The 24,406-nt window shown below is 42.6% G+C and overlaps 1 protein-coding gene and 1 long non-coding RNA gene across 5 annotated transcripts in view; one reads left to right on the forward strand and one right to left on the reverse strand.

Annotated features, from left to right (window-relative positions):
• Positions 1-24,406, forward strand: part of KHDRBS3 (KH RNA binding domain containing, signal transduction associated 3) — a 166,715-nt gene that overhangs the window by 128,297 nt on the left and 14,012 nt on the right. The gene's annotated exons all lie outside the window — the stretch shown is intronic.
• On the reverse strand, positions 249-24,345 carry LOC309646983. The gene is made up of 3 exons (XR_014255708.1): positions 24,206-24,345; positions 18,145-19,500; positions 249-4,386 (listed from the first exon to the last, which is right to left on the reverse strand). It is a non-coding gene; the product is annotated as an uncharacterized lncRNA (long non-coding RNA).

A 24,406-nucleotide genomic window follows, 5' to 3' on the forward strand; every position in this document is an offset into this window, starting at 1 on the left:
AGCAGGATGATGATTGGCCAGTGATGGTGATTTGACTCGGCCTGCTTTGTTTTTGTTTGTTTTAACTGGAGAAGCACTATCTGTCCTACCGAATAGCATGTACTGCTCTCAACTTTACTGTAGTGCTAAAGCAATGAGTCTTGGAAAATAAAATTTGAAATTTTATTTGCTCTAAAAATTTAACTTAAGCATTCAGTATATTCTAAGGAAGAACAGTGTCTACCAAGTCTGTGGCTCTTCAAGTCAGTGCCTGGGGATGGAAGTGACAAAAGTTTTTTTCAGTGTTCATAGATCATTTCTGTTTCTTAGCAGCAGTGCTCCTGTTTTCTAACAACTTCAAATTCCTATTTGTGAAAAATGAGTGAGTTCTAATTCATTTTCTAAAGAAGTGTTGACTTAGAAATGAGTGTTATTAGAGGGAAACACAGCTTCATAGTTACGTCTTCTGATAGTAGACCTTGATGTCCATTGATATATGAAATCCGTGTTCTGTTCAGAATGTTTTCCTAAATGCCTAGAAACCTCTTGCTTTATGTTTAAAATTCTAAGTGGTAGACAAAGACAGACATACGCAAACCAAAATACTGGCTTTATGAGCATAAATAAGTATGGACTACATGGTTATTTCGATGAAGCATAAATTCACTTTTGAACTCATACGGGGCCAGGCAAGCTTTGAACAGACAGGCACCCTGGTACTGAGGTTGACAGGGATATAATTTTGTCTCTTTTTGTTCATGCCAGATTTTTTACTTATATAATTTCTAACAATTAAGTAGCCTTTAAACTTTGACCCCCAACTGGTCTTCTTTACGGGAAGCCTTGTGCATGGTGTTTGCGTCCTTGCGGGTTTTGGCACGCCCGGGGGTGACTGGCACACAGTGGACGCTAGACAGGACTTTACGTGTCTCACCTTGTATAGGTGTCCCGGCAATGTCACGAAGTATGTGGGGCTGTTCCCGTTATACAGATGAAGGGAAGGAGCACAGAGCATAAGATTAAGTAATTAGCCGGAACTCACACATGGAGTGCAATCCTTTAAAGACTCACACATCTCATTTAATCTGAACGGCAACAGCAGGAGTTAATGTGCCTGTTTTACAGATGATGAAACTGAGGCTCAGAGAAGTAAATAACTAACCCAGAACGTGAACCAGACTTTGAAAGCTTGTAGTCTTCCCACTTTAAGCGGTGATAACATATTAGTATGATTGATCACAAGCATTCGTTCCTTTGGTCATTTATTCATCCAGCCAACATTTATTAAATGTCCACTACGTGTATTAAATGTAGGCACTGTGCTCGATGTTGGATTACAAAGATTGTTGAGACAGAGACCCTCTCCTTGGGAAGTTCACAGGCTAGAATGAAATACAAATATTTAAAAGCAATGTAATATGGTAATCACATGAGAGTCTGAGGAAAAACACAGTATTTCCATAAAAAGACAGTGCTCAAGTCTGGTTGGGAACACTGGGGACACTCCACTGAGAAAGTGAAGGGGAAGTAGGGGTCACCAGGGTACAAACAGGGAAGGACATTTCCCAAAGCCAGAGCAAGGCACAGAGCCTGACACAAGAAGTGCTGCCTGAGCTGGAGGGCGTGGTGCACGGGACAGATGAGGCAGGAGAGGGAGTGACCGCATCCTCCGCAGTCTCAGGGTGCAGGCTCCGGACCGTGGGCAGCAGCGGGGAGCCAGCGACGAGGTACAGGCAAGGGAGTGGTGTGTTCACACCTGGATTCGGAGAAATGAATCAGAAGGCAGTAGAGAGGCCAGATTGGCAGATGGCGAGCCTGGAGGCAGAGACCCATTAGGAGGCTGGCACTTTCCGAATTATAAGCCCTTTAAATGTCAGGAAGACTCACGTAAGAGAAACACCTTTCATGACAGCCAGCCCACCTGCCCGGAAGTGATCTTTTCAGTGCTACCTGAAGGAGTTACAGAGAACTGTACGAGAATTCCACACGTTGGCAAGTGCAGAAGTCACTGTTGGTCGGTTATTCTTAATATTCATTTAATCCTCATAACCTGTGAAATAAGCATCAGTCCTTTTAAAGAAGAAAAACTGGTTTACAAAAATTAGGTAACTTGCCTAAGATCATGCAACTTACAAGCGAAGGGGCCCGACTGAGCACCTTGGTCTGTCTGTCTGTCTGTCTTCCTCTTCACCGTCTACTGTAAATCACAATGAAGCAGCTATATTATGGAGCAGCGTGAAGAATGGTTCCAGGTGCTGTATTAGTTTGCTAGAGTTACCGTAACAAAATACCACAGACTGTATTTAAAGCAACAGAAATTTGTTTTCTCAAGGTTACAGAGGCTGGAGGTCCAAGATCAAGGCGTTGGCAGATCTGGTTTCTTCTGAGGCCCCTCTCCTTGACTTGCAGCTGGCCGCCCTCTCACTGTGTCCTCTGTGCGCGTGCATCCCTGCTTTCTCTTTGTGTCCAAATTTCCTTCCTTGTTATGACAGCAGTCAGATTGGACTAGGGCCCACAAAAGGCCCCATTTTAACTTAATCACCTCTTTAAAGATGATTGATTGTCTCCAAATACACATTATAAGGTGCTGGGGGTCAGGGCTTCAACATATGATTTGGGGGGAAACACAGTTCAGCCCATAACATGCACATATTATAGCATTGGTTTAAGTACAACACCATGTATCTCATAATTAGAAATTTAGTATAAACCAGTTAGGAGAGCAGATTTTGAAATCATCCCCAGGATTGAGTAGTGGGTGTTGACCAGGAAATCACCATCACTATCATCTTCAATAGTGAATGTTGGCTGTGTGCTTGGTGTACTATACCATGGGCTTCACATAGATTCTCTTTCCCCTCTCAGCATGCCCTGAACTATTGCAAAATTCAAGTCTAAACATGTCACTCCCTTGCATACAGGTTCAGAGAGGTTAAATCGCTTATCCAAACTCACGAGGCTGAGCAGTGGTAGATCCACATTGGCCCCAAGCATCCTCGTTTGTACTTCCATTGCCTTTCAGCTCTCCTTTTGTCATGGTTTTGATTTCAGTTACTGAAACTGGTTCCAATTAATATTTTCCATATACAGTATTCAAAAATCTGATATTTTGTGATGCGTTTAAATCCCTTAGGAATCATGCTTTCATCTGAACTGGAACTGTTGCCTTATCAGACTGTGGAATGCCTTAATCAAACCTAAGAATTTCATTTATCCTGCATATTAATGTTGCGGGCTAAGACGAATGAAATTAAGAACTTAGTTTTTCCAATTTTACATGAGATCCTTTCAGCCAAGAACATTCACGGCCACTACTTTCAAGGAGCAAACAACCTAGTACCCACTAACAGATAATACCATGTAACACTTGATATTCTGGGGTCTAAAATTTCTTGGTTTTTACACTCTAGGTTCTATAAAATTTATTTCAAACTTCAATAATTCTCTCAATTCAGAATTTGAAAGTACAGTCTGTGCTGTAGTTATATAGTTCAGCATTACTGCAGAATTCTTTACTTGGTCTCCTTTTAGATTACAAGCTGTTCTGAAAATGTTCTTTGACACGTCAAGACGTAGTGGAAAGAGCACAGAGCAGAAGTTATTAGGACCGCACTGTCCACCCTGGCAGCCTTCAGCACACGTGCCTGTTGAACGCTTGAAAGGTGTCTAGTCCAAAGGGGGATGTGTTGGGGGTGTCAGGCACATACCCGATTCCAAAGACGGTGTGGAGTAAATAAAGCATGCAAAATAAAGACACGATCAACATCAACATCACCTGTTTCTTTTTACTTTTTGTTTAAACGTGACTACTAGAAAACTCGAAGTTACAAATTTCCCTTGGACAGCGCAGAGTTAAAAGACGGCGGTGTCTCTGGCACCAGCGCAGAGGAGCTGTGTCTCAGGGTCAGGGCACCGCACGTTACTACTACTATAGCACACATGTTACCCATAAATAGTTTCAGTTACAAGCTCAAAAACCATTTCTTTCTGATGCAGATGTGTTATCAGAAACGTCTGCAGACCCAGGCCACGGTGTAAGAGTCTGACGGAGCTGGGTTTAGGTCCCACTTCAGCGCTTTCTGGTTATGTGACTGTGGGCAAGTTATTTCACCTCTCTAAGCCTCCATTTGTAAAATGTGTAACTTGGTTTTTTCTTTGGAGGATTGACCTGAAGGGTGAACGAGACAGGAAAGCCCACAGCCCTAGTGAACCGCGTGGAGGTAGGCAGGCTGCCCAGCATCTTCTCTGAGGGACTAAATGAGACCTTCCCCGGCGTAGTTCCGCATTCCACCAGGTGGTTAGCGTAGCACTGAGGGTGCCCCAGTGCCCGCCCTCGCCCGCAGCTCTGAATTTCTTCTGCATCCCATTTTGCACCGGGATGGCCGCGAGAAGCAGGTGCTGGTAAATCTGCAAGGACCAGGGAGAATGAGAAGGGCGAGAGGGCACCTGCGGATGCTCCGTATGGATGTCAGCCATACACCGGCCTGAGCGGGTGAGCAGCCATAGCCTTTCCAAGGGTGGGCACTTGGAAACAGGGTAGACCGAGACGGGGGCCACGGCTGCCACCAGCGTCGTCACCTGTGTGTGAAAGGCCTCTCTCAGCTATGACTTCTACACTTCACGCACCATAATCATTTTACAACACTGTTTTGTTGCAGAAAAAATTTCTCTCCGGAGGTCTTACAAATTAGGAATTTTTTCTCCTAATTTTCAAATACCCAAAAGGAAAATTAGAGTACAAGTGAGAGTCCCTACATAGAAAATAGAAAATTCAGCATAGTTCAGCTACGTTTCCCCATCGATGTTTGTGATGGCCTCCATAGCGTAAAACAAAATGTAAAAGCATTGTTTATCTAACTTCACACATTTAGTGAGTAACAAGCTGTCATCTATTACTGTGAAGAGAAATGTGAACTATTCTTTACAATACTGGAGTTATTCTGATATACATTGGCTCAGAAATAGTTACTGATTAATTCCTATGGACACACCGCTCTGGAGTAGCTGTGGTGAATTAAAAAAGAGCAGGTGATGAATGGCCTCAGCCCTCAGGGACCTGCACCTGCCCTGACATGACTAGAGCCTTCACAGAAATCATAATCTGACTCCTGGAAACCCTTTGTAAATGTATCTGTTTCATTCTAAACTAAGTGGAATTAGTTCTCATTTGATATCTTATTTATAATCCTAATAACAGTCGCAATTGTATAGCATGATGACTATACTTAATAATACAGTATTGAGTTCTGGAAATTTGCTAAGAGTAAATTTCAGGTGCTCTCATCACACAAGAAAATGGTAACTGTGAGAAAGTCTGTTAATTATCTTGACTGTAATAATCATTTCACTATGTTTTTGTACCTTATGTACAACTTTTATTCAAATTTCACAATATTTTAATCTGTGTTTCTGAATAATTGTAAATTCTCCAAGGAGATATTTGATTCCCCTGATGATCAATCATAAAGAAGGTAGAACAAAAAGGGTTTCCAAAAAGTACTAATAACCCCCTGAGCATAAGTGGATGACTCTGTAATAAAAAGTTTATTTTCTGGCGGGTTTAATGTTGACCTGCTAATTTCCCATAGCACTTCGTGGCTTGACGGTACTTTCGAGTACCTATTTCCTTTCATCCTCCAGAATCTCTATGATTTTCCTGAAAACACTTAGAAATACTGGAAAAGGGAATTAGAAATAATAGCTGCTAGTTTTGGAGAGCCTGTTAAGTCTAGCACTCAGCCATCTGCGTCCTTTCTATACATTATCTCCAGTTTTCACAGTGGTCCTACGTGCTAAGCTTTTCCATGTACAGAAGTTGAAGATATGATGTTTAGCAACTTTCCCAAGAGTACGCTGCTGAAGAGTACTGAAGCTTAGGTTTTTGTCTGACTCTAAAAACCATTATCCAGCTCAGAAAAAAAGTTTAAATATAAAATCATTGACTTGTTTTTGTGACAAAACAACACCTCAGCCCCTTTATCCAAATAGGCAGAGTAATGGAAGCTGTCAGAAGCTACGAATACTCTTGGTGTGTTTTCAGATGCCAATTCCAAGGAAGGCAATGAGACAAAAATTAGTGTTACCATGTGCCCAGCTGTCTAGTTTGCTGTTGCTTCTGTTGGCAGCTTTAGCATTGTATGTGCAGTAATGTCTTCTCAAAAGCTGACTTGTAGAGGTCTGAATATAGTTTGGAATTTTCACTTTGGAAATGATGACCTGTTGTTTAGTTTAGGATGTAACATTTAAACATCAGTAAAACTGTCTTTTGGAAGCTATTTCTGTGTTGTATCAGGGTTGGCTGTTTTGGATTTTTAAAAGCAGTAATGGTTTGGCCTGGATTAACCATGCCTTGCAAAATTTTTGTGAAATATACTTTTACCTAGCCTGGGTTTTTGGCTACTTGCAGCACAAGTACTGAAGGAGTCTCTTAGCACAAACTAAGCCGTATAGCTATTGACAGACAGATACTTCTAACACAGTATTATATAGACATTGACCAAATAACAGAGACACCAACCCAGATTATACTGTAAAACTGTAAATATCTAAATTCTCAGTCAAGGGCCATATGGTAAGAAAAAACAAGGAGAGATGGCTATAGTGAAAATGAAGCTACAACCTAAAAGGGAAAAGGGAGGGAAAAGCCCAAGGGCCAAAGTTTTAACATGTATAAGTATTGCTGTTAATAATAATTACTATGCATTGACCACATCTACTGCAGCATTGGTTGTATCAAGATAAGTGTGTGTGTGTGCACATGTCTCTGTGTGTATGTTTGAGCACGTGTGCACACGAGCATGTATTATCCCCTCTGGTCTTAGTTTTAACTTTAAAAGGTGGATATTCTCATCCCCATTTTTTTCTTGAGAAAACTGAGACACAGAGGGAGGTTTAGTAAGTGGTCTGAGTTACACACTTAGTGACCTTACTCATCTCAGTCCATTTTCTTTCTACTGTTGTTGTGCTTCTCAAAGAGTCATACACCTATCACTGATGTTTCACAGCATGATTTCAGGTGGTACATGGCAGACTTTTTTTTACAGTTTTAACAATTAGATTTTAAAGTTACTGGAAAAGTGTAATTACCATATCAAGCACATGATTTTATGAATAGTATTGCTATAAATAAATTACAGTAAGTTTAAGTTAAAATAAAATCAATATAGAGAGTAATATGAAGTCACTAACAGGATGAGTGGTGGACATGGATGGGAAAAGTCCCGAAAGTGGTCCATGAAGGGCTGAAGTTGGGCAAACACTGCCTTCAGCACTTTTTTTTTTCAAGATTCATTAACAAATTTTGAAGGAGTGAGATATCTATTGAGTGCTTATCAAGTGTTAGTTACTATATTAAATGCTCTCATGCCTATCATTTTATTTAATTCCCAAAAACATCTGTAAGATTATCAGTTTTTAGTTTTACAGATAAGGAAGCTAAGGCTCAGAGAGTTTGAGCTCGACCAAAGTCACATAGCTAATAAGTAGCAGTCAGGCCTCATATCCAGTTCTCTTTAAGATCAAGTTCTTTTGCTTAACCTGAAAGCAACTAAGATGGGGGTGGGGGGGAAGTCCCTACAAATACAGAGAATACCAGAATGCCTGAAGTGGCCACGTGGAATCTTCAGACATGATCTCCACAAGTGGATGAAACAGCAGCAGGGCAAAGGCGTGCTAATGGCAGTAAATCAGTTGCCACTGTCAGTTCACTCGTTCATGTTCTTGAGAACACGTGAGATTGATCACTGAGGAGTGTGGAGTCATGGGAGTCTGTGAAAGCGGCGTCCACCGGGGAGATGTACTACATCGTTTGGGTTTAGCACTGCCATCTGCTTCATAGCATCAAGACGACGACAGTGGTGCTTACGATCACCCGCTCATGGCGGTGACAGATGCTGCGGGGAGTAGAGTGAGCGTTCCCGGAGACGAGGCTCCTCACCAAATTGTAGATTGTGCGACAGGCTTTCTAAAAAGTGGGTTTGTTGGTTATCACACCACCAGTTTAAAATCTTCACTATAGAATTTTAAGTTCTGTTAGATAAGGATCTACTTGGTGAATCTCCCGTGTTTTCTTTCCCCATGTTTCATACATTCTTGAAACGCATTTTTATTAGTTTTAGAATAATTTTCCTGACGAATTCTGCCCTCTTTTTAGTGAAAGAAAATGATAGAACTTTTGTATGATTCTTGACTCTTACAGTTAGTCACATGATTTAGTTAAAAAGACTTGTGGGCTGTGAAACCACACAAACCTGGATTTGAATCCCAGCTGCGTCGCTTCCTTACCTGTATTAGTTTGGCCAGGTTACTTCTTCGAGTCTTCAAATGATGGCAAGAATATTTGACTTGTGAGATTGTGATTAAATGAGATAGCAGATGTAATGTACATAGTAGAAGTTCAGTAAACTTGCAAAGATAACATACTGGGTGCCGCACGCTCTTCTAAGCATTTTACAGCCTTATAAGTAGGTTACTATAATTATCATCCCATTTTATAGATGAGGAAATTGAGGCACAAAGATTATGGAATTTCCCTAAGGTTACTGGAGAGTAAATGCTGGGGCTGGCATTGAACGCGGGCAGTCTAAGCCCTGTGCTGTACTGCCTCTCTATGTAACCTGTTCTTATCAGTTTAGTTATCCCATCTAGCAACCTGTACAGTCTTTTCCTGAGAAAGACTCCAGTCAATAAAATCTCAACAAAGAAACAACCTGCATAAAATTATACGTGCCATTTTGATTCCCCATTTGTGAAGTAAAAACTTATTGAAGGCTTCATTTAATTTAGATTGTTTAGAGTTCCAAGATGTTTGGAAGCACAGACTTGAGGTCAAAGCTTGAAGTTACTTGTGAAGAATGATTTATAGTAGAGAACGTCAGTGTGCTTGAATTTCTCAGAATCTAATCAAACCTCATTTACTGGACTCACAACTCTAGAAGCAGAAATAATTCGCACATGATGTGGATGGTGTTTTTCCCTTTTATTTGACATCATGAAGGGATGTGCTCTTTTGGAAAGTAATTTACAAGTGTCCATCAAGACCCTTGAAAGTGTTTGTAACCTTTGACCCAATATTTGCACAATAAGTGCCTGAACTTAGTATATAACGAGTGTTTGACAGTGTAAATATATTTAAGACCTCTTTAAAAAGAATAAGCAGTTTCTGGCAAAGTTCAGGGAAAGTAATATGGCACTTTAGATACGGGGGAAAAAAAACAACCTATGCATATCAGCTTGGCCAAAGTAATGTAGATAAAACAGCACCTCACTTAAAGCCGAATCCAGACTTGGTTAAAGGAGAGTGAAGGGCGGGAAGGCCTGGGTTCACATCACAGCTCTGCCACTTGCTGACAGTGCAGCTGCGGTCAAGTTACTCTGCCTGTGCTTCAGGTTGCTCATCTGTAAAGTGGGGATGATGATAATAGTAACCCCCTCTTAGGTTGTTGTCATGCTAAATGAGTTAATAGTCAATATGTGGAAAGCACCTGGCACTTTGTATATGCTATCATTAGCTATCATTAAAATTCTGTAACATTTTATCTAAAAGCCTTGGGGCTGTAAGTGTCTCAGATGTAGAATTTTTGAATTTTGGAAAGATAGTGTGTTACATTCCACACGTTACACAACTCCGGGCGGGGGGTGGGTGTCTTTTTGTGGTTCTCCAGGACAGTGGTTGCCCCTTGGATTATTTGACATTTATGATCAAGGAAAATGTGATTACAGAGGGATGGAAAGCGTATATGGCAAATTGAAAAACAAGGGAATTGCTGAAGGGGAGGGTGGTTGGTGCTCAGCCTTTGCAGTTTGTAATCCTACCGAGTATAACAGATGGTGAGTGCTAGCAGTTCACTTTTAAATAGTGCAGATCAAAGGATTAATAACAGGACTCTCCCTTCTATTAGAAGCCATTACAGTAGCAGGGCCTGTGTTGATCTGGCCCTGATCTTTCTCTAACCTCACGTCAATTCACCCACTCATACAGTCTAACCTTATATTGAATTGGTCAGTCATGACTCATTTATAATTTGCTCAGTTACACACAAAGTAGATCTCAAGGCATAAATATGAGAGTAAATTTAATCTCGTTAGATTCTTCCTGGCTCCTTCAATCGTTTTCTTCGTTTACACCTTTTAAAGACATTGCAGTTACTCGGCACATGTCTATAAAAATCACACGCAGTGTTTTTTAGACTTTTCCACAATGGTGCAAACAGGATAATTTGCTTTTCTTTACATTTTAGTGCTTGCCAGATTGCTTGCAGCAGAGCAAAGGTTCCTTGACTCGGTAGTTACCTCATCCCACAAGCTTCCGTGATGTTCTCTCTGCCCCTCACATCCCCTCCCATGTTTACTAAGTACTCAGCCAGTCTTCTGTGTTTCCACAATACTGTATGCTTGCCTCTGTTGGCCACTAGTACCTGCTGGACTTGAGAATCTCTCTCCTTTTTATACAGAGAGGCCCTCAGTGGCAGAAACCCTCTTGTATTTATCCTTTTATCCCCAGTACCTAGTGTAGTGCCAATCAGAGAAGTGACCTGTCTGTGTTTTTCACTTAAATTGATAACATTCAAGAATCCTGCATCTGTTCTAAAAAGAAGTCTGATACCATTGAATGTCTAATGTGAAAATGCAGGTAGCCCTCCTTCAACTTGGGCTGTATGGAAGAGTCACTTATACAGCGTTAAAAAAAAAAAAAAAAAAGTAGGTGCCCAAGCCAATCTCCTATTTATTGTTTTTAATCTGAGTCTTTGGATAGCACAGCTATCTGAAAATTTTTAAACTCTACAGTTAATTTTTATGAGCAACCAAGGTTGAGAACTACTCTTCTTGACTAGTAAGTACTATGTAAATGAGATATTATATATAAAGCACTTTTCAGAGTGCCTAGCAGATAATTGCTAAGTAAATATTTGTTTCCCCAATAAATAAATCATTGGCATGTCTTCCATTCATTCATTCAGCAAACTATTGAGTACCTACTGTGTGCCAGCAACCATCCTAGGTGCTTGCTAAGTACCAGTGAACAAAAGGGGATAAAGAATGTGCCCCTGTAGAGCTTAAGTTCTAGTGGTGGTCATGTTTAAATATGGCAGTCGTTTTCAGCCTTCTGAGAAGATGATTTAAGACTTGAAGGAGGTAAAAGAGTTTGCCTAAGGGTATATCTGTGGGAGCAGTGGTCTGTGCAAAAGCCCTCAGATGGGAGTGTGTCTCGTGTATTCTGAAATGCTTGAAGTTATAATTTTCTTCCATTTGAATTTGTAATTTCAACTTCTCCTAACAGAAAACTTGAGATTTCCCTTTGGAGTAAGGTATTTCTGAACAATTTGGAAGAAAATGTTTTAGCATTTCAGGAATGTGTTGTCATAACTTTTTCCTATCTAAAATTAATCCCAGTATGATTAAAGGAGCTTGCAAACTTAAAACTGTGAAGTTACAGGAGAAGACTGTGGCCTGTACATGCTGATATCTTGGCCTGTAGCAACTTTGGTAGGCAGAATAATGGCTCTCAAAAATATCCATAGCCTAATCTTCCAAACCTGTGGATATGTTCTCTTACATGGCAGAAGGGATTTGCAGGTATGATTAAGTTAAGAACCTTCAGGTTCTTTTTGGAGCGGGCCCATTGTAATCACAAGGGTCTTTAAAAATGAAGGTGGGAGGAAGGCAGAAGTGTCAGAGGAAGAGGTGGCTGTGGAAGAAAGGTACAGAAAGATGCAGTGTTGCTGACTTTGAAGATGAAGGATGAGGGCCATAAGCCGAAGAATGTGGGCCGCCTTCAGAAGCCAAGAGGGGTAAGAAAACAGATTCTCCCCTAGAGCCTCCAGAAGGGAATGTGGGCCCGCCAGTACCTTGATTTAACCCAGGAAGACCTGTGTGCAACTTCTGTCCTATAGAACTATAGCATTATAAAGTGTGTGCTGCTTAAGTTGCTACGTTTGTGGTCATCTGTGACAGCAGAAATAGAAAATTAATAGGCAACCAACAGCCGGACAGAAGAAAAGAGATGTCCTTTACAGATGTAAATCTTATTTATCTAACTCTCTCTCTCTCTCTTCTTTTTCATAAACATCCAGCATTCAATTATGAATAAAAATTATGCAATAAGAAAATATAACCCAGAGTCAAGAGAAAAAATAGTTAGTCAAGAGAAACAGCCCAGCTATTAGAATTGTCAGACAGGGTCTTAAAATTGGTACGTTCAGTATGCTAAAGCATATTGTGCGAAAGGTGGACAGCATGAGTGAACAAATAAGAATCTAGCCAAGAGAACTCTTAAAAAAGAGCCAAGTGGAAATGCTAGAATTGAAAAATTACAATGTCAGAGATGAATAATTATTTCAGTGGGCTTATTAACAGATTGTACACCATAGAGGAAATAGTAAGAGAACTCGAAGACAAATTAATAAAAAGTATCCAAACATGCAAAGAGAAAAAAAAAAAGATGAAGGGTAAAAGGAACATTGCATGTGAGATCTGCAAGATGAGGTAAAACAGTTTAACATGTTATTGGCATTGCAGAATGAGAAGAGAGAAAGTGTAGGATAGAAGTACTTGAAGAAATAACGACGAACATTTCTAAAATTAACAAAAAACACCACTACACAGATCCACGAAGTGCAGAGAACCCTAAGCAGGATAAATATGAATAAAAACACACCAAGGTATAACATATACCAGTTGCTATAAAACAAAGAGAAAAGATTGAGAGCAACCAAAGGAAAAAGAAATATAAATGTAATCAAAATATATGATCTTTTACATCAGGTATTTTCACTTAGCATTATGTTTTTGAGGTTCATCCACATTATAGCTTTTATCAGTATTTCATTCCTTTTTATTACCGAATGGTTTTCCATTTATGGGTCTACCACGTTCTGTTTATACGTTAACTAGGTGATGGATACTGGGGTTTTTTTCACTGCTTGGCTATTGTGAATAGTGCTGCTTTGAACATTTATGTGCAGATCTTCATGTAGACTTGTGTTTTAGCTTCCCTTAGATAGATATTTAGGAGTGGAATGGCTCAGTCAAATATTAATTGTATGTTTAACTTTTTAAGAAACTGCCAAAACTGTTTTTCGAAGTAGTTCTACCATTTTAAATTCCCACCAGTGGTGCATGAGGATCCTTAAGGATAATTTTAACTTTTTTTTTTTTTTTTTTTTTTTAATGGCTGTGTTGGGTCTTCGTTTCTGTGCGAGGGCTTTCTCCAGTTGCAGCAAGTGGGGGCCACTCTTCATCGCGGTGCGTGGGCCTCTCACTATCGCGGCCTCTCTTGTTGTGGAGCACAGGCTCAGTAATTGTGGCTCACGGGCCTAGTTGTTACGCGGCATGTGGGATCTTCCCAGACCAGGGCTCGAACCCGTGTGCCCTGCATGGCAGGCAGATTCTCAACCACTGTGCCACCAGGGAAGCCCAAGGATAATTTTAACCAAAATGTTCAAGACCTCTATACTGACAACTATTAATAAAACATTGCGGGCTTCCCTGGTGGCGCAGTGGTTAAGAATCTGCCTGCCAATGCAGGGGACACGGGTTCGAGCCCTGGTCCGGGAAGATCCCACATGCCGCGGAGCAGCTAAGCCCGTGCGCCACAACTACTGAGCCTGCACTCTACAGCCCGCAAGCCACAACTACTGAGCCTGCACTCTACAGCCTGCAAGCCACAACTACTGAAGCCCACATGCCTAGAGCCCGTGCTCCACAAAAAGAGAAGCCACCGCAATGAGAAGCCCGCACACCGCAACGAAGAGTAGCCCCCACTTGCCACAGCTAGAGAAAGCCCGTGCGCAGCAACGAAGACCCAACACAGCCAAAAATAAATAAATTTAAAAAAAAAAAAAAGTTGCTTATAGAAAGTAGTGAAGACCAAACTAAATGGAGAATACCCAATGTCTTTTAATTGGAAGACTCAATATTCATAAAGATATCAATGCTCCCTGAAATTATCTGTAAATTCAGTACAATTCTAATCAAGACCCATGCAGGCTTCTCTCTCTCTCACTTTTTTTTTTTTTTTTTTGGTGCAAAATGACAAGATGGTTCTAAAATATGTGGAACTTCAGAGGGCCTGGAATAGCCAAAACAACCTTGATAATGAAGAACAAATTTGGAATACTATACTGACTTCCAGATTTATAAAACCACAGTAATCAACACACTGCAGTACTATGAAAGGATAGATCACAGGTCAATGAATATCCACAAATGGACTCACACTTAAATGCTTTCAAGGGCTTCAGAGCAATTCAGTGGGTGAAGAATGGTCTCTTCAATAAGTAATGCTGTAACAATTAGATATATGTGTAGGTGAGGTTAGCTTTGATTGCCCCCCCGCCAAACACACACACCACCCTCACACAATTTAGATGGTTCATGACTTCAGGTTAAAAGTTAAATTTATAAAGCTCCAAGAAGAACATATTGAAAAAGACACAAATCATAGAAGAAAAAAATTTACAAATTTAACTTCATTAAAAGTTAAAACACCTCAAAAAAAAAAAAAAACACCTTAAAACATCGCGTAATCAGAGGACATCATGAAAAAATGTATAGATAAGCCACAGCCAGGGAAAATATATTTGCAACACACACACACACACACACACACACACACACATATCTGACAAATGATTTTTATGTAAAGTATATAAAGAAACTGTACAGCTCAGTAAGAAACATACAAAAGTATATATATTCAAATGGCCAAGAAGAATATGCAGAAGTGCTCAAAATTACTGGTCACTAAGGAAGCGCAAATGCAAGTTGAACCTCATCAGAACACGCTGCCCTCCCACTAGAATGGCTGAAACAAAATTGTCGATGACAGCACCAAACGTTGGCATAGTTATAGGGCAACTAGAACTCTCATACATGCATGAAATGCCACAACTGTGGAAAATTTGGCAGTTTCTCTAAAAAAGTTAAACATATATCTACCCTGTAAACCAGTAATTCCACTCCTAATAATTTTATCCTGGAGAAATGAGACTATGAATCCAGGAAAAGCTTTATGTAACAGCGTTCAGCGTAGCTTTATTTGTAACCGCCAAAAGCTGGAAACAGCCCAGATGCCCTTCCACAGAGGAATAAGCTGTGACGTATTCATATAAGGGAATGCTACTCAGCAATAAAAATGAATAAAGTCGTGGTGGCTGCAATAACATAGATGAAACCATAAGAAAACTTTTAAAACATAACTTCCTACAAGGCTTTCAGTGTGAGTGAGTTATCGTTTCGTAGTTATCCACGTAACTGTCGCTAATAGTACATGAACGTTTTAGTAGGCGAAACAGGAGGAGGAGAAGGGAACACACAACGTGGAACGGTCCTATGAAGGGAACTGACTTGGCGTGTGCTGGTACTAGCCAGTCCCTCACGCAGGCCGTAGCCTTAGTCTGGGTTGCCTAAGGAGGGTGAGCCTGACAGCAGGCTCGGGAGTGTCCTAAGCCAGTTTGTCCTTACAGACCAGGCTGCTCTCCGTACCCTCCACCACCGCCATGGGGCCCCACCCGACGCCCCCTTAACTCCTGGAGCACCAGTAGCCTGCTTGCAGCCTGCCCCGTCGCCACTTGCAAGCCGTTTCCTATCATTTCTTCATACTGTAGCCAGAATGACTTTTCCCCCAAATGTGTTATGATTATGTGCTGTCATAATACCAACCAACTTCCCTTCATAACTGCAATTTTATATTGAAGTAATTCTCTGATCAATGTCTGTCTTCTTTAAATTTCTTTACTGTCATAACCCTCGGTTCCTAGCCCAGTGCTTGAAACATAGAAAAAGCTTAATAAATATTTGTTGAATAAATATGGGGAGGTAGAATTTTACTTCACATCAGTAATTTTAAAACAAAGTAGGTATTCCTATCTGAATTTCCTAGTGTTGAATTTGAATTTAAATACAGTTGCTATAGGTAATATAGTTTAAATTGTTTTAACTCTGCTTATTTGAAGAGTGAAACTGAATAATTTGATATGCAAATTGATGCAAGTTAGTGTGCTACCAGGGTCTCCAGAAACACTGAAACAAGGGTGCTGACCGTCCCCTACAAAGTCAAATGGGTTCCTTCCACACTCATATATGTATTTCACATACATAAATAGTGTAGATCACAGTCAAATATCCTTAAAGAGTAATAGACAATGGCTTTCAAATCTAACTATTCGAAATCTAACTAACCGATCGATCAGAAATCTCCCAGAAAGGATACCTCAATATAGCAGATGGAGGAGTTGACTGCAAAAACAAATTCAAGATGCCACGAATGAATCTCATTAACAGATGATCCCATGAAATACTGTAAACTGCTTATAAAGTGTTGATGGGCTGTTTTCGAGTGCTATTCAAAGAGCCAAAGAATCCAGTATTGAAAGCTGACGTGCCTTGGCACTCACTGTAGTTGGACTTGGGTACTGACAGAGAGAAGTACTAATAAATAGGCCAGTGAACCCAACGTCCATTTTGTTCTCTGTCCAAAAATCTTTTTATCTTTTTTAAACTTGTAGGTACATATTTCATTGTTTAGAGATTATTTCTCAGCAGCCTTCCCAGCCTCCTTCTGAATGATGACTCATCCCTGACCCCCTTCCCACTCTCAAGACTTGCCCTGCAGTCTGTGGTGACAGTCATGTTCTGTCATGTTCCAATTTGCAGTTTTGATACTTCATGCAAAGAATTCTCAATAAAATTTCTTGGGATGTCTGGGGATGATATATGTTACTGGTAAATTTTTAAATTATCTTTTGCCAGAAAAGTGTTATAAAAAATAAGTCTGTTCCTTTCTGGTTTTTTCATAAGAAATTTTAGTTCTAAATGTTGGTGTTTCAGAGAAACTAAATCATTGTTGAAAGTAACAGCTATAGTAGAAATACTGAAGCTTGAGTCAAAGACAGGCCTAACCTCGAATCGCAGCTCGGTCATTCAGTGTGTGACCTGGAGCCAGCCACCAGTGAACCCAGTGGACCCTTGTGTTTAATTAATAAAGTGAATGGACGAAATAGCACTTACTTTCCTGAAAGTTACAATTATGAAATTGCAGAGAACTGTGCAAATAGAAGGAAATTATTAGTTATTGTTGGTATTTTTGTTAGACTTGTATCACTAAAAGTACATTCCTCACTCTAGCAAATAAGCAGAAATAGATTGTATAACATCCAAGTAAGACTCTGGGAAAAATATTACTCATTTAGAAAGAACCTCTACTTCAATAATATTGGTAACAGCTGTCCGTGAATAAGAGCTTAGTATATGTGTGTAACACATTATCTTATTTAAACCTCACAACACTCTTATGAAAGATTTATTTTTAAACCTGTTTTACAGATGAGAAAATTGAGTAAACGTTGCCCAAGCTTACACACAGAGTACATGCTGGAGCCTAGATTCTGACGATATGTGTTTGCTTGACTCCAGAGCCTGATTCTTAACTATTAATTCTATATTGTCTTCCAAAGTGATTATAATAAGACGAGAAACCTGCTGAAAAGTGAATATGAGTATATAGAGTAAATTTAGCATTGCATACACATCACATCACAGCCTCGGTACGTGTTGCTGTGAAACACACACCCTGAGTATCACTGAAGCCTCTTTGCGTGCCTGCCTCAGGTGTGCGGGAAGAAGAAAAAGGCACAGAGTGAACTGAAGAGACTTGTAGACAAAACTCTTTTCCTTTTACTCTTTCATTTTTCTTGGAATGTAATCAAAATTCATAGTTTTTTAAAATTGTATAGAACCATCTGCAATCTTTTAGGCAACTTTTGATAGAAAGAAATAGCACAACAGACTGCTACAGCTAGAGGAGAGTAGCTTACAGAGTGCTGTTAAAATAAGCATAACTGGATATCGCTGCAGCAAAAAAATACAGATACTCAACATCCCTCATTTCAGAATTCTTGTACCACCTTTTAGGACTGGGATAAACTCTGAATTAACCATAAATTCAAACGAATTAGAGGTTTAGTCTCTCGTGCAAGAATGTTAGCGGCTACAGACTAATGGGAGAACTCTTTATAGTTACTAAGAACCCAGGCCTCTCCCTTTGTTTTCACTATCCTCACCCTTGCCTTGTGTCCTTAGGCTCACCTCGGTCTCAGGGTGGCTGTCATGGCTCCAGCCACCAAGCTGGGGTTCAGGCAGGAAGAAGGAGGAAGAGGAAAGCCATACCTCCTGGGCGGGTCAGCCTTCTGTTAGGAAGTTTCCTGGAAGCTTCACTTGCTGAAGCTCACTCCTATCTCGTTGGTGGCCTCATCTGCAGAAATGGATGAGAAACAGAGTTTTTTGGATTGATATGTTATCACTAGCACTTCACCCTCAGTCTTACAAGGAGTCTTTTGGTAAGAAAGAAAGGGAAAGTGCACACTAAATAGGCAACAACTGCACATTGATCCTTCCCTTTTAACATGTATGTTAGCGTTCTTCTTTTAGATTTGTTTTCCGTTTTCTGAAATATAATGTACATACAGCAAAGAGCATAAATTCACACTTATCTGAAGCATGTACATAGCTGAGTGAATGTTTCCAGAGTGTACACCCACGTAACCAGGAGAGCGAGTCCAGCACCCAGACAGTTCTCTGGCTTTTTCTTTTGACTGTGGGATATCTCACTTCATCATCTCTTTTTGTCTCCCTGAATTGCATGGCTTTTCGAAAAAGCACCCGAACATATTTCTTACTATTTGGCGAGTGTAGTGATTGGTAGTTAAGTTAGACAGTGGTGAAAGTCACCTGGGAGTGGGAGAAACTAGCCTTGCATCCTGACTCCCCGGCACTGTGGCCAGTCACTGCTTTCCCGTCACCGAGGCGAACCGAGCGTTGTTGTTCTGCTTGGGATGCTTTTCTCTTCCTTATCGTCTGGCTCTTCTCTTAGGTGGCAGTTTAGACCCCAAAACTGGTTCAGGCACCTCCCCCCCCCCCCGAGTTCCTCCAGAACTCTGGGCTTCTCGGGATCACAGTGCTCCACTGGCCTATTTACGGTTGTCTGACTTGCACACTAGACCAAACGTGTTTTATCACAAAGACCGGATCCTGTTCACTGCTGCAGCCCCAGTGCCCAGCACATGGTAGGTGTTCCAGAAATATCTGCTGAACAGATGTTGAAACAAGGTGATATCTGAACTTCATAAATTCCTACCAAGAGCATCCTTCTCAAAAGAGTGTAAGAAGTGAGAGTTTCTCTCTTAAATGGTGGGAAAATGTTGTTTTTAACCTAAATTTATAAAATAGAGATGATACCAGATTGCGAGTTTGTTTTAAATATGAAAGGATTTGTGTGGAGTACCTAGCCCAATACAAGGTTCCTACTAGGCATTTGATAACATCTAATAGATACTATGTGATAGTATCTATTATTAGTGTCATGTTAGCTCTCGTTTGCATGCCTCTGCCCACCACCGGATCCTAGTAGTTGACGCAGGTCCTCTAAGTTAGGTTTGCCAGTCGCTGCCGAGGCACGTGCTTCTAACTGCTCTGTGTGATCGGTCTTCCTGAGTGGTCTCTCACAGGAGGTGGTACTCTCGAGCTCTGAGGAGAACAGAATAAGAGAAAAAGGATTCTGAGTGTCTCATGAGAGATTAAGGTTAAACATGGAACTTTCTGGTAGGCCTGTCCACGTGTGTTACTGTGACAGGTTATTCAGACTCTATTTCTGAAGTCTTTGAAAGCGCGAGGGAATCATTCTCTCAGATGGTTGAGACAGTTTGGCCTGAAGCCCGGAGGATGGATCACATGACTTCTCAAGGCCGATTTCTCCCCTTTGATCAGGCAAGTACCAGTAAGTTCCTGCACTTTATAGTGAGGTCAGGTTGAGAAGTTTTTCACAGTAGAGGTGGAGGATCCACCGTAAGTGGCAAACCGCGCGTCTCTGATTCTCTGGCCAGACCTACATCAACGTTTAAAATCTCTTTATTTGACAAAGTAATTGTTACATCTGAGATGAGGCTTTGCAAACTTAATTACAACACCAGGGCTAAGAATAATCGCCGCCATTTATTCTGTGCGGAGGAAGTGGCCGGCCAGCGAGAGGCGCTGTGTGAGCGAGCCCACTGAGTCGTTGCTCACTCACTGTCGCCCCGTCACGGAGGCGCCGCTGCGGTCCTCACCTCCTGGGCAGCACACACTTCATGCACTCATTCCTGTCACTATTTTTATTGAGCACCTTTTACGTTTCAGACACTTGTAGAAGCTGCAACTCAAAAAGACAGCTGCCTGTCCAAGATCACACTGCTTCCAAATGGAAGAACAGATTCAAAACTAAGTGCACCTTTAATCCGGGATCCGAGCTCTCTGTCCCTTTGCACGTATTCCCTAAGGGATCGCATCCTGCCTCATGGTTTGGAGTACCGTTTATATGGTGATGACTGCAGATTCATGTTTCCAGTTCAGACCTCTCCCCTGACCTCTCAGTTTCTCTTCCCAGCTGCCTCCCAGTGGACTCCTCTGGGAGGTCTGAGAGGCCCGTCAAACCTGGCCTCTCCCAGGCCAAACTCCTGATGGCTTCCCGCCCTGAGCGCTGTCTGCCTCAGTCTTCCCCATCTCAGGAAATGGCAACATCGTTTCTCCCTGGAGCCATGGAAACGTCCAGTAACGTCCCATCTTACTCAGGATAAAGAAACCAAAAGCCTTACAAGAAACCAAAGCCTTTCAGTGGCCTGCGTGACCCTGCATGACTCACCCCTGCCTCCCCCTCATCCCCTCTGCTCCAGCTGCGCTGCCTTCCTGGTCCCGGATGGACCAAGAATGTGCCTCCGTAGGACCCTGGCGCTTGGTAGTCCCCAGCCCAGGATGCAGTCCCTCAGGTGGCGTCTGCTATGTGTGATCAGCTATATCACATCTACTGACCAGTCACATGACAGGCCTGAGAATTGACCACTGAATTTAGCAACTTGGAGTTCATTGGTTACCTTGACAAGGGATGCAAATTTTAAGAACAGTAGTGGGGATGATTGTAGTGTATTGGAAAGGATGGTCGGCGTAATCCTTTTGAGGGAGGGAGTGAGACTAGAGAGAGGAACTTGTAGTCAGAGTGGAACATAGGAAATTGGAGCGAGGTGGGGGAAGATTGAAGTTATCAATATGACGAGATCTAGGATGTGACCTGGGAGTTGGTGGCTAAAGGAGACTAGAGACAGGATCAGTGGACAAGAGAGGTCCAGGGACTCGAGAGACCAGCTTGTTTGAAGGATTGTCTGCCTGCATATGGAAAGCACCAGGACTTAGGACAGCGATACCATCGGGAGGTTCAGAGCTGGGTGTTTGTACGGAGGCGTGGAACATCCTGGTCTAGAAGTGGCAGTGGTGTGTCTGTGGGGGGGCGGTGGTAGCGAAGAGAATACTCACCCTTCCTGTGCTCCCAGTGGTACGTGGGCTGTGGGGCATAAAGAAGAGGGCAGGGCTGCCAGATAAGAGCTGTCATTAGAGGAGAAGCAGGTTTCCATTGAGGAAGAAGGTAAGAGGATGTCCAAAGAGGAGGCTGAGAATATGTAAGGTGTTTTGCCCACGATGAGCCATGAAGGAATTCCAGAGGGCACGGTCGGGATGGAGATGAGGACAGACGGGGGTGGGCAGAACTTTACAAGTACTGGATATAAAGAGTAACGAGTGGTCTAGAGTTCCCTGAGCTAAACAAATACAAGCAAAGGGCCTAATGAGATTAGTTCCAGTGACTTTAAACTAGAAATTCGTGGAGAGGCTTGAAGAGGTTGAAGGGATGTGGGACAGATTCGTGTCAGGAGTTCCTTCTTAATCCCGTTTGTGGAGACAGGGTGATCTGGGAACTCGGAGTTTTTGTCCTCCTTGAATGCCTGTCGATGGCCTGGGGAGATGTGGACTTGGTCCCAGTGCTGCCGTTTGCTCCTTGACCCCCCGTGTTTCCGTCCAGTGCCGGGCCTATTTCTTGACTCTGGTTGATGGGATCGAGGACCTCCAGGAAAGCCAGGAATCATGCTGAACGTTTGGACTTCCTTCAACCCCTGATATGGGGTAGAACGCAGAGGACAGACAGAAGGCCTGGGGAGACGTGGCCCTGGTGCCAGTGAGGGGAGCCCATTCTTGATCTATTGAGGGAGGGGGCTTCCCTTGACCCCTTGTGATGGAGTTGAGGCATGGTCAGCCTAACATGTTTTCTTGCATATTATTAATATTGTAAGTGTTGTACACATAAATGAAGAAATTTTTAGAATTTTTCCCCTTTGCCATATGTTGGGTTTCTAGTTTATCCTTGGGAAATAGGACACGTCTTTGGTTAATAGACATTTGAGGTGCACGAAATGAAATGCTGCAAAAGCAATTCAGATGGAACTGACAGGTACGAGAATGGGGCCCAGCTGCTCCCAGCTTCTTGGTTTGATGACAGTCTTGAAATAAATAATCAGAAACTGGGTGAAATGATAGCAAATGTCAGTTTAAAGTTTTCACTTGTCAAAACTAAGATTGTCTTATCACCAAACCATTGCAGGACCAAATTATGCTACCTTTTATTCTCCTGTTCATTGGGAAACATTCTTCACCCCTGATTTTTTTATGCTGAGCCATGTTAGAGCCCTTCACAGATGGATTTCCAGTCGACACTGATGTTCATTACTGCTCACTTCATTTAATAAAGAGGACTTAGTTTGGTCAGAAAGCAACTGTTTGATTCCTGTTTATAGGTCTCAGTACCTGTCACTGACAATTCCAAGTTAAACAGTGGGGACCTGTCTCAGTAAAGAGAATTCTTTCCAGTTTTATGAAGAGGTCACTCTCATTGTTTCTGTGCAACGAAGATAAAATTTTAAAGAGCATCGCAGCTTTATTTGTCTAAGGAGCCATGATGATGTAACTTCTGACCTTTGGAAAGAAGACTGAGGTTCACTTAATTTAGTGCTGAGTTTTTCAGAAGCCATAGCCAATTTATTTTCAACAAAATGAGAATTTATGTTGACTGCTTGTGTCCAGATGCTGTACATGAGCCATGGAGAACGTTAGGGCTGCCCAGAATCTGGGCAGTCCAGCGCAGTGGGATTTGGCAGGGGGAGGGGCATTCGGACTCAGCAGGAGGGCGGGCAGCTGCCCCAAGTCTGCCCAGCCCTGGGAGGCCCAGGTTTTAGACTCAGATGTCTTGACCCGTATTTGGCAATGACATTTTATCAAAAGTTTCGCTTCTAAATTTCTATCCGCAAGATGAGAAAAACCTTCTACTTTATTAGCAGTTCTCATATTTAAAGCTATTAAATCTTAAGAGGTAGGGATGCCACATTTTTTTGCTGTTGCTTGTTTTTGCTGGATTTTTTTCCTTCTTGAATATGAAAGTCTCTCTGTTCCTTTTTCAGCTAGTCCCTCTTTTCTTCTCGCCATAAATGTGTATAATACCTGGATGGAAAATTAGGACTACAGAAAGGGAGAGGAGGAATTTGAGACCAGAGAGAGAACTAGGCAGTTACAATTTGCCATGATCGTATGGCATTGGGTTTCGCGTGGACCCTGACTTCTGTCTCCGAGCGTGAAGAGGGATCACGTAAGCCCCAGGGGAGCGAATGGGACATTCTGGAAGAGTGGCAGAGCAGGTGGGAGTCAAGCAGGAACCACCAGATTAAGGGGGCCGGGCACGGCGAGGGCCGTCCGCCTCGAGCGTGGGTGGGTGCCCAGCACAGGGCAGAGGCGCGTCCTGAGCCTTGAGCACGGCTGCCGCCCCGATGAGCCGCGTGACTCTGGGAAGGGGGCACCCTCACTGAGCCTCGTCTGTAGAAGCACAGAGACGCCACGTAGACCCGTGAGGTCGTGCCTGTGGAGAAGCTGTCAGGACGGCAGGGGTCCGGCTCAGGACAGCCCACTCCTCTCAGGCTCCCTTGCTATTCCCGGGGTTCTCTAGCAGTGAGGGCCAGCTCTCAGCTGTCCTTGGGAAGACTGCAGATCGCCGCCTGGTCTAATAGGTCAGCCGTGGGAGGGGCTGCTCTGTTCCTGGGCTCCGGTTAAAGCAGCCAGTGGAGCCCCCAGCGCACACCAGGCCAGAAAGCTCTCACCGGCACCGGCGTGGTGCAGCGTACTGATGAGCTTGTGAGGGCGTGATGAAACCAGGATAACAAGGACCTGGCCTGTGTTTGCACATGGAGGAAGCGTTCTATACTGAGGAACGTCCCGGCGCAGGCCTTGTATCAGTGCTTATTCACCCTGCTTAACACGACTCCTTACAGACGCTCAGCTTGCAGCCTGCTTCCGCCTCTGTGCCCGGCACGCCACGCCCACCACTCACCCGTCTTCAGCTTCGCTCGGGCTCTCAGAACATGCTCAGGCATCGCCGTCTTGTCGTGACACAGCAGAGGGCGGAGGTGCCCCTTCCTCTGTACCCAGGCACTCAGTTCCTGGAGAGCGAGGGCCCGTGGGGGCCAGGAGAGGGGTGGGACACAGCGGAAGGGCCTTGATGGGGACACGCCCAACCCTGGGAGGTGGGCAG

This window comes from Balaenoptera physalus (genome assembly GCF_965194825.1).
Source record: "Balaenoptera physalus genome assembly, chromosome: 17".
Classification (NCBI taxonomy): Eukaryota; Metazoa; Chordata; class Mammalia; order Artiodactyla; family Balaenopteridae; genus Balaenoptera; species Balaenoptera physalus.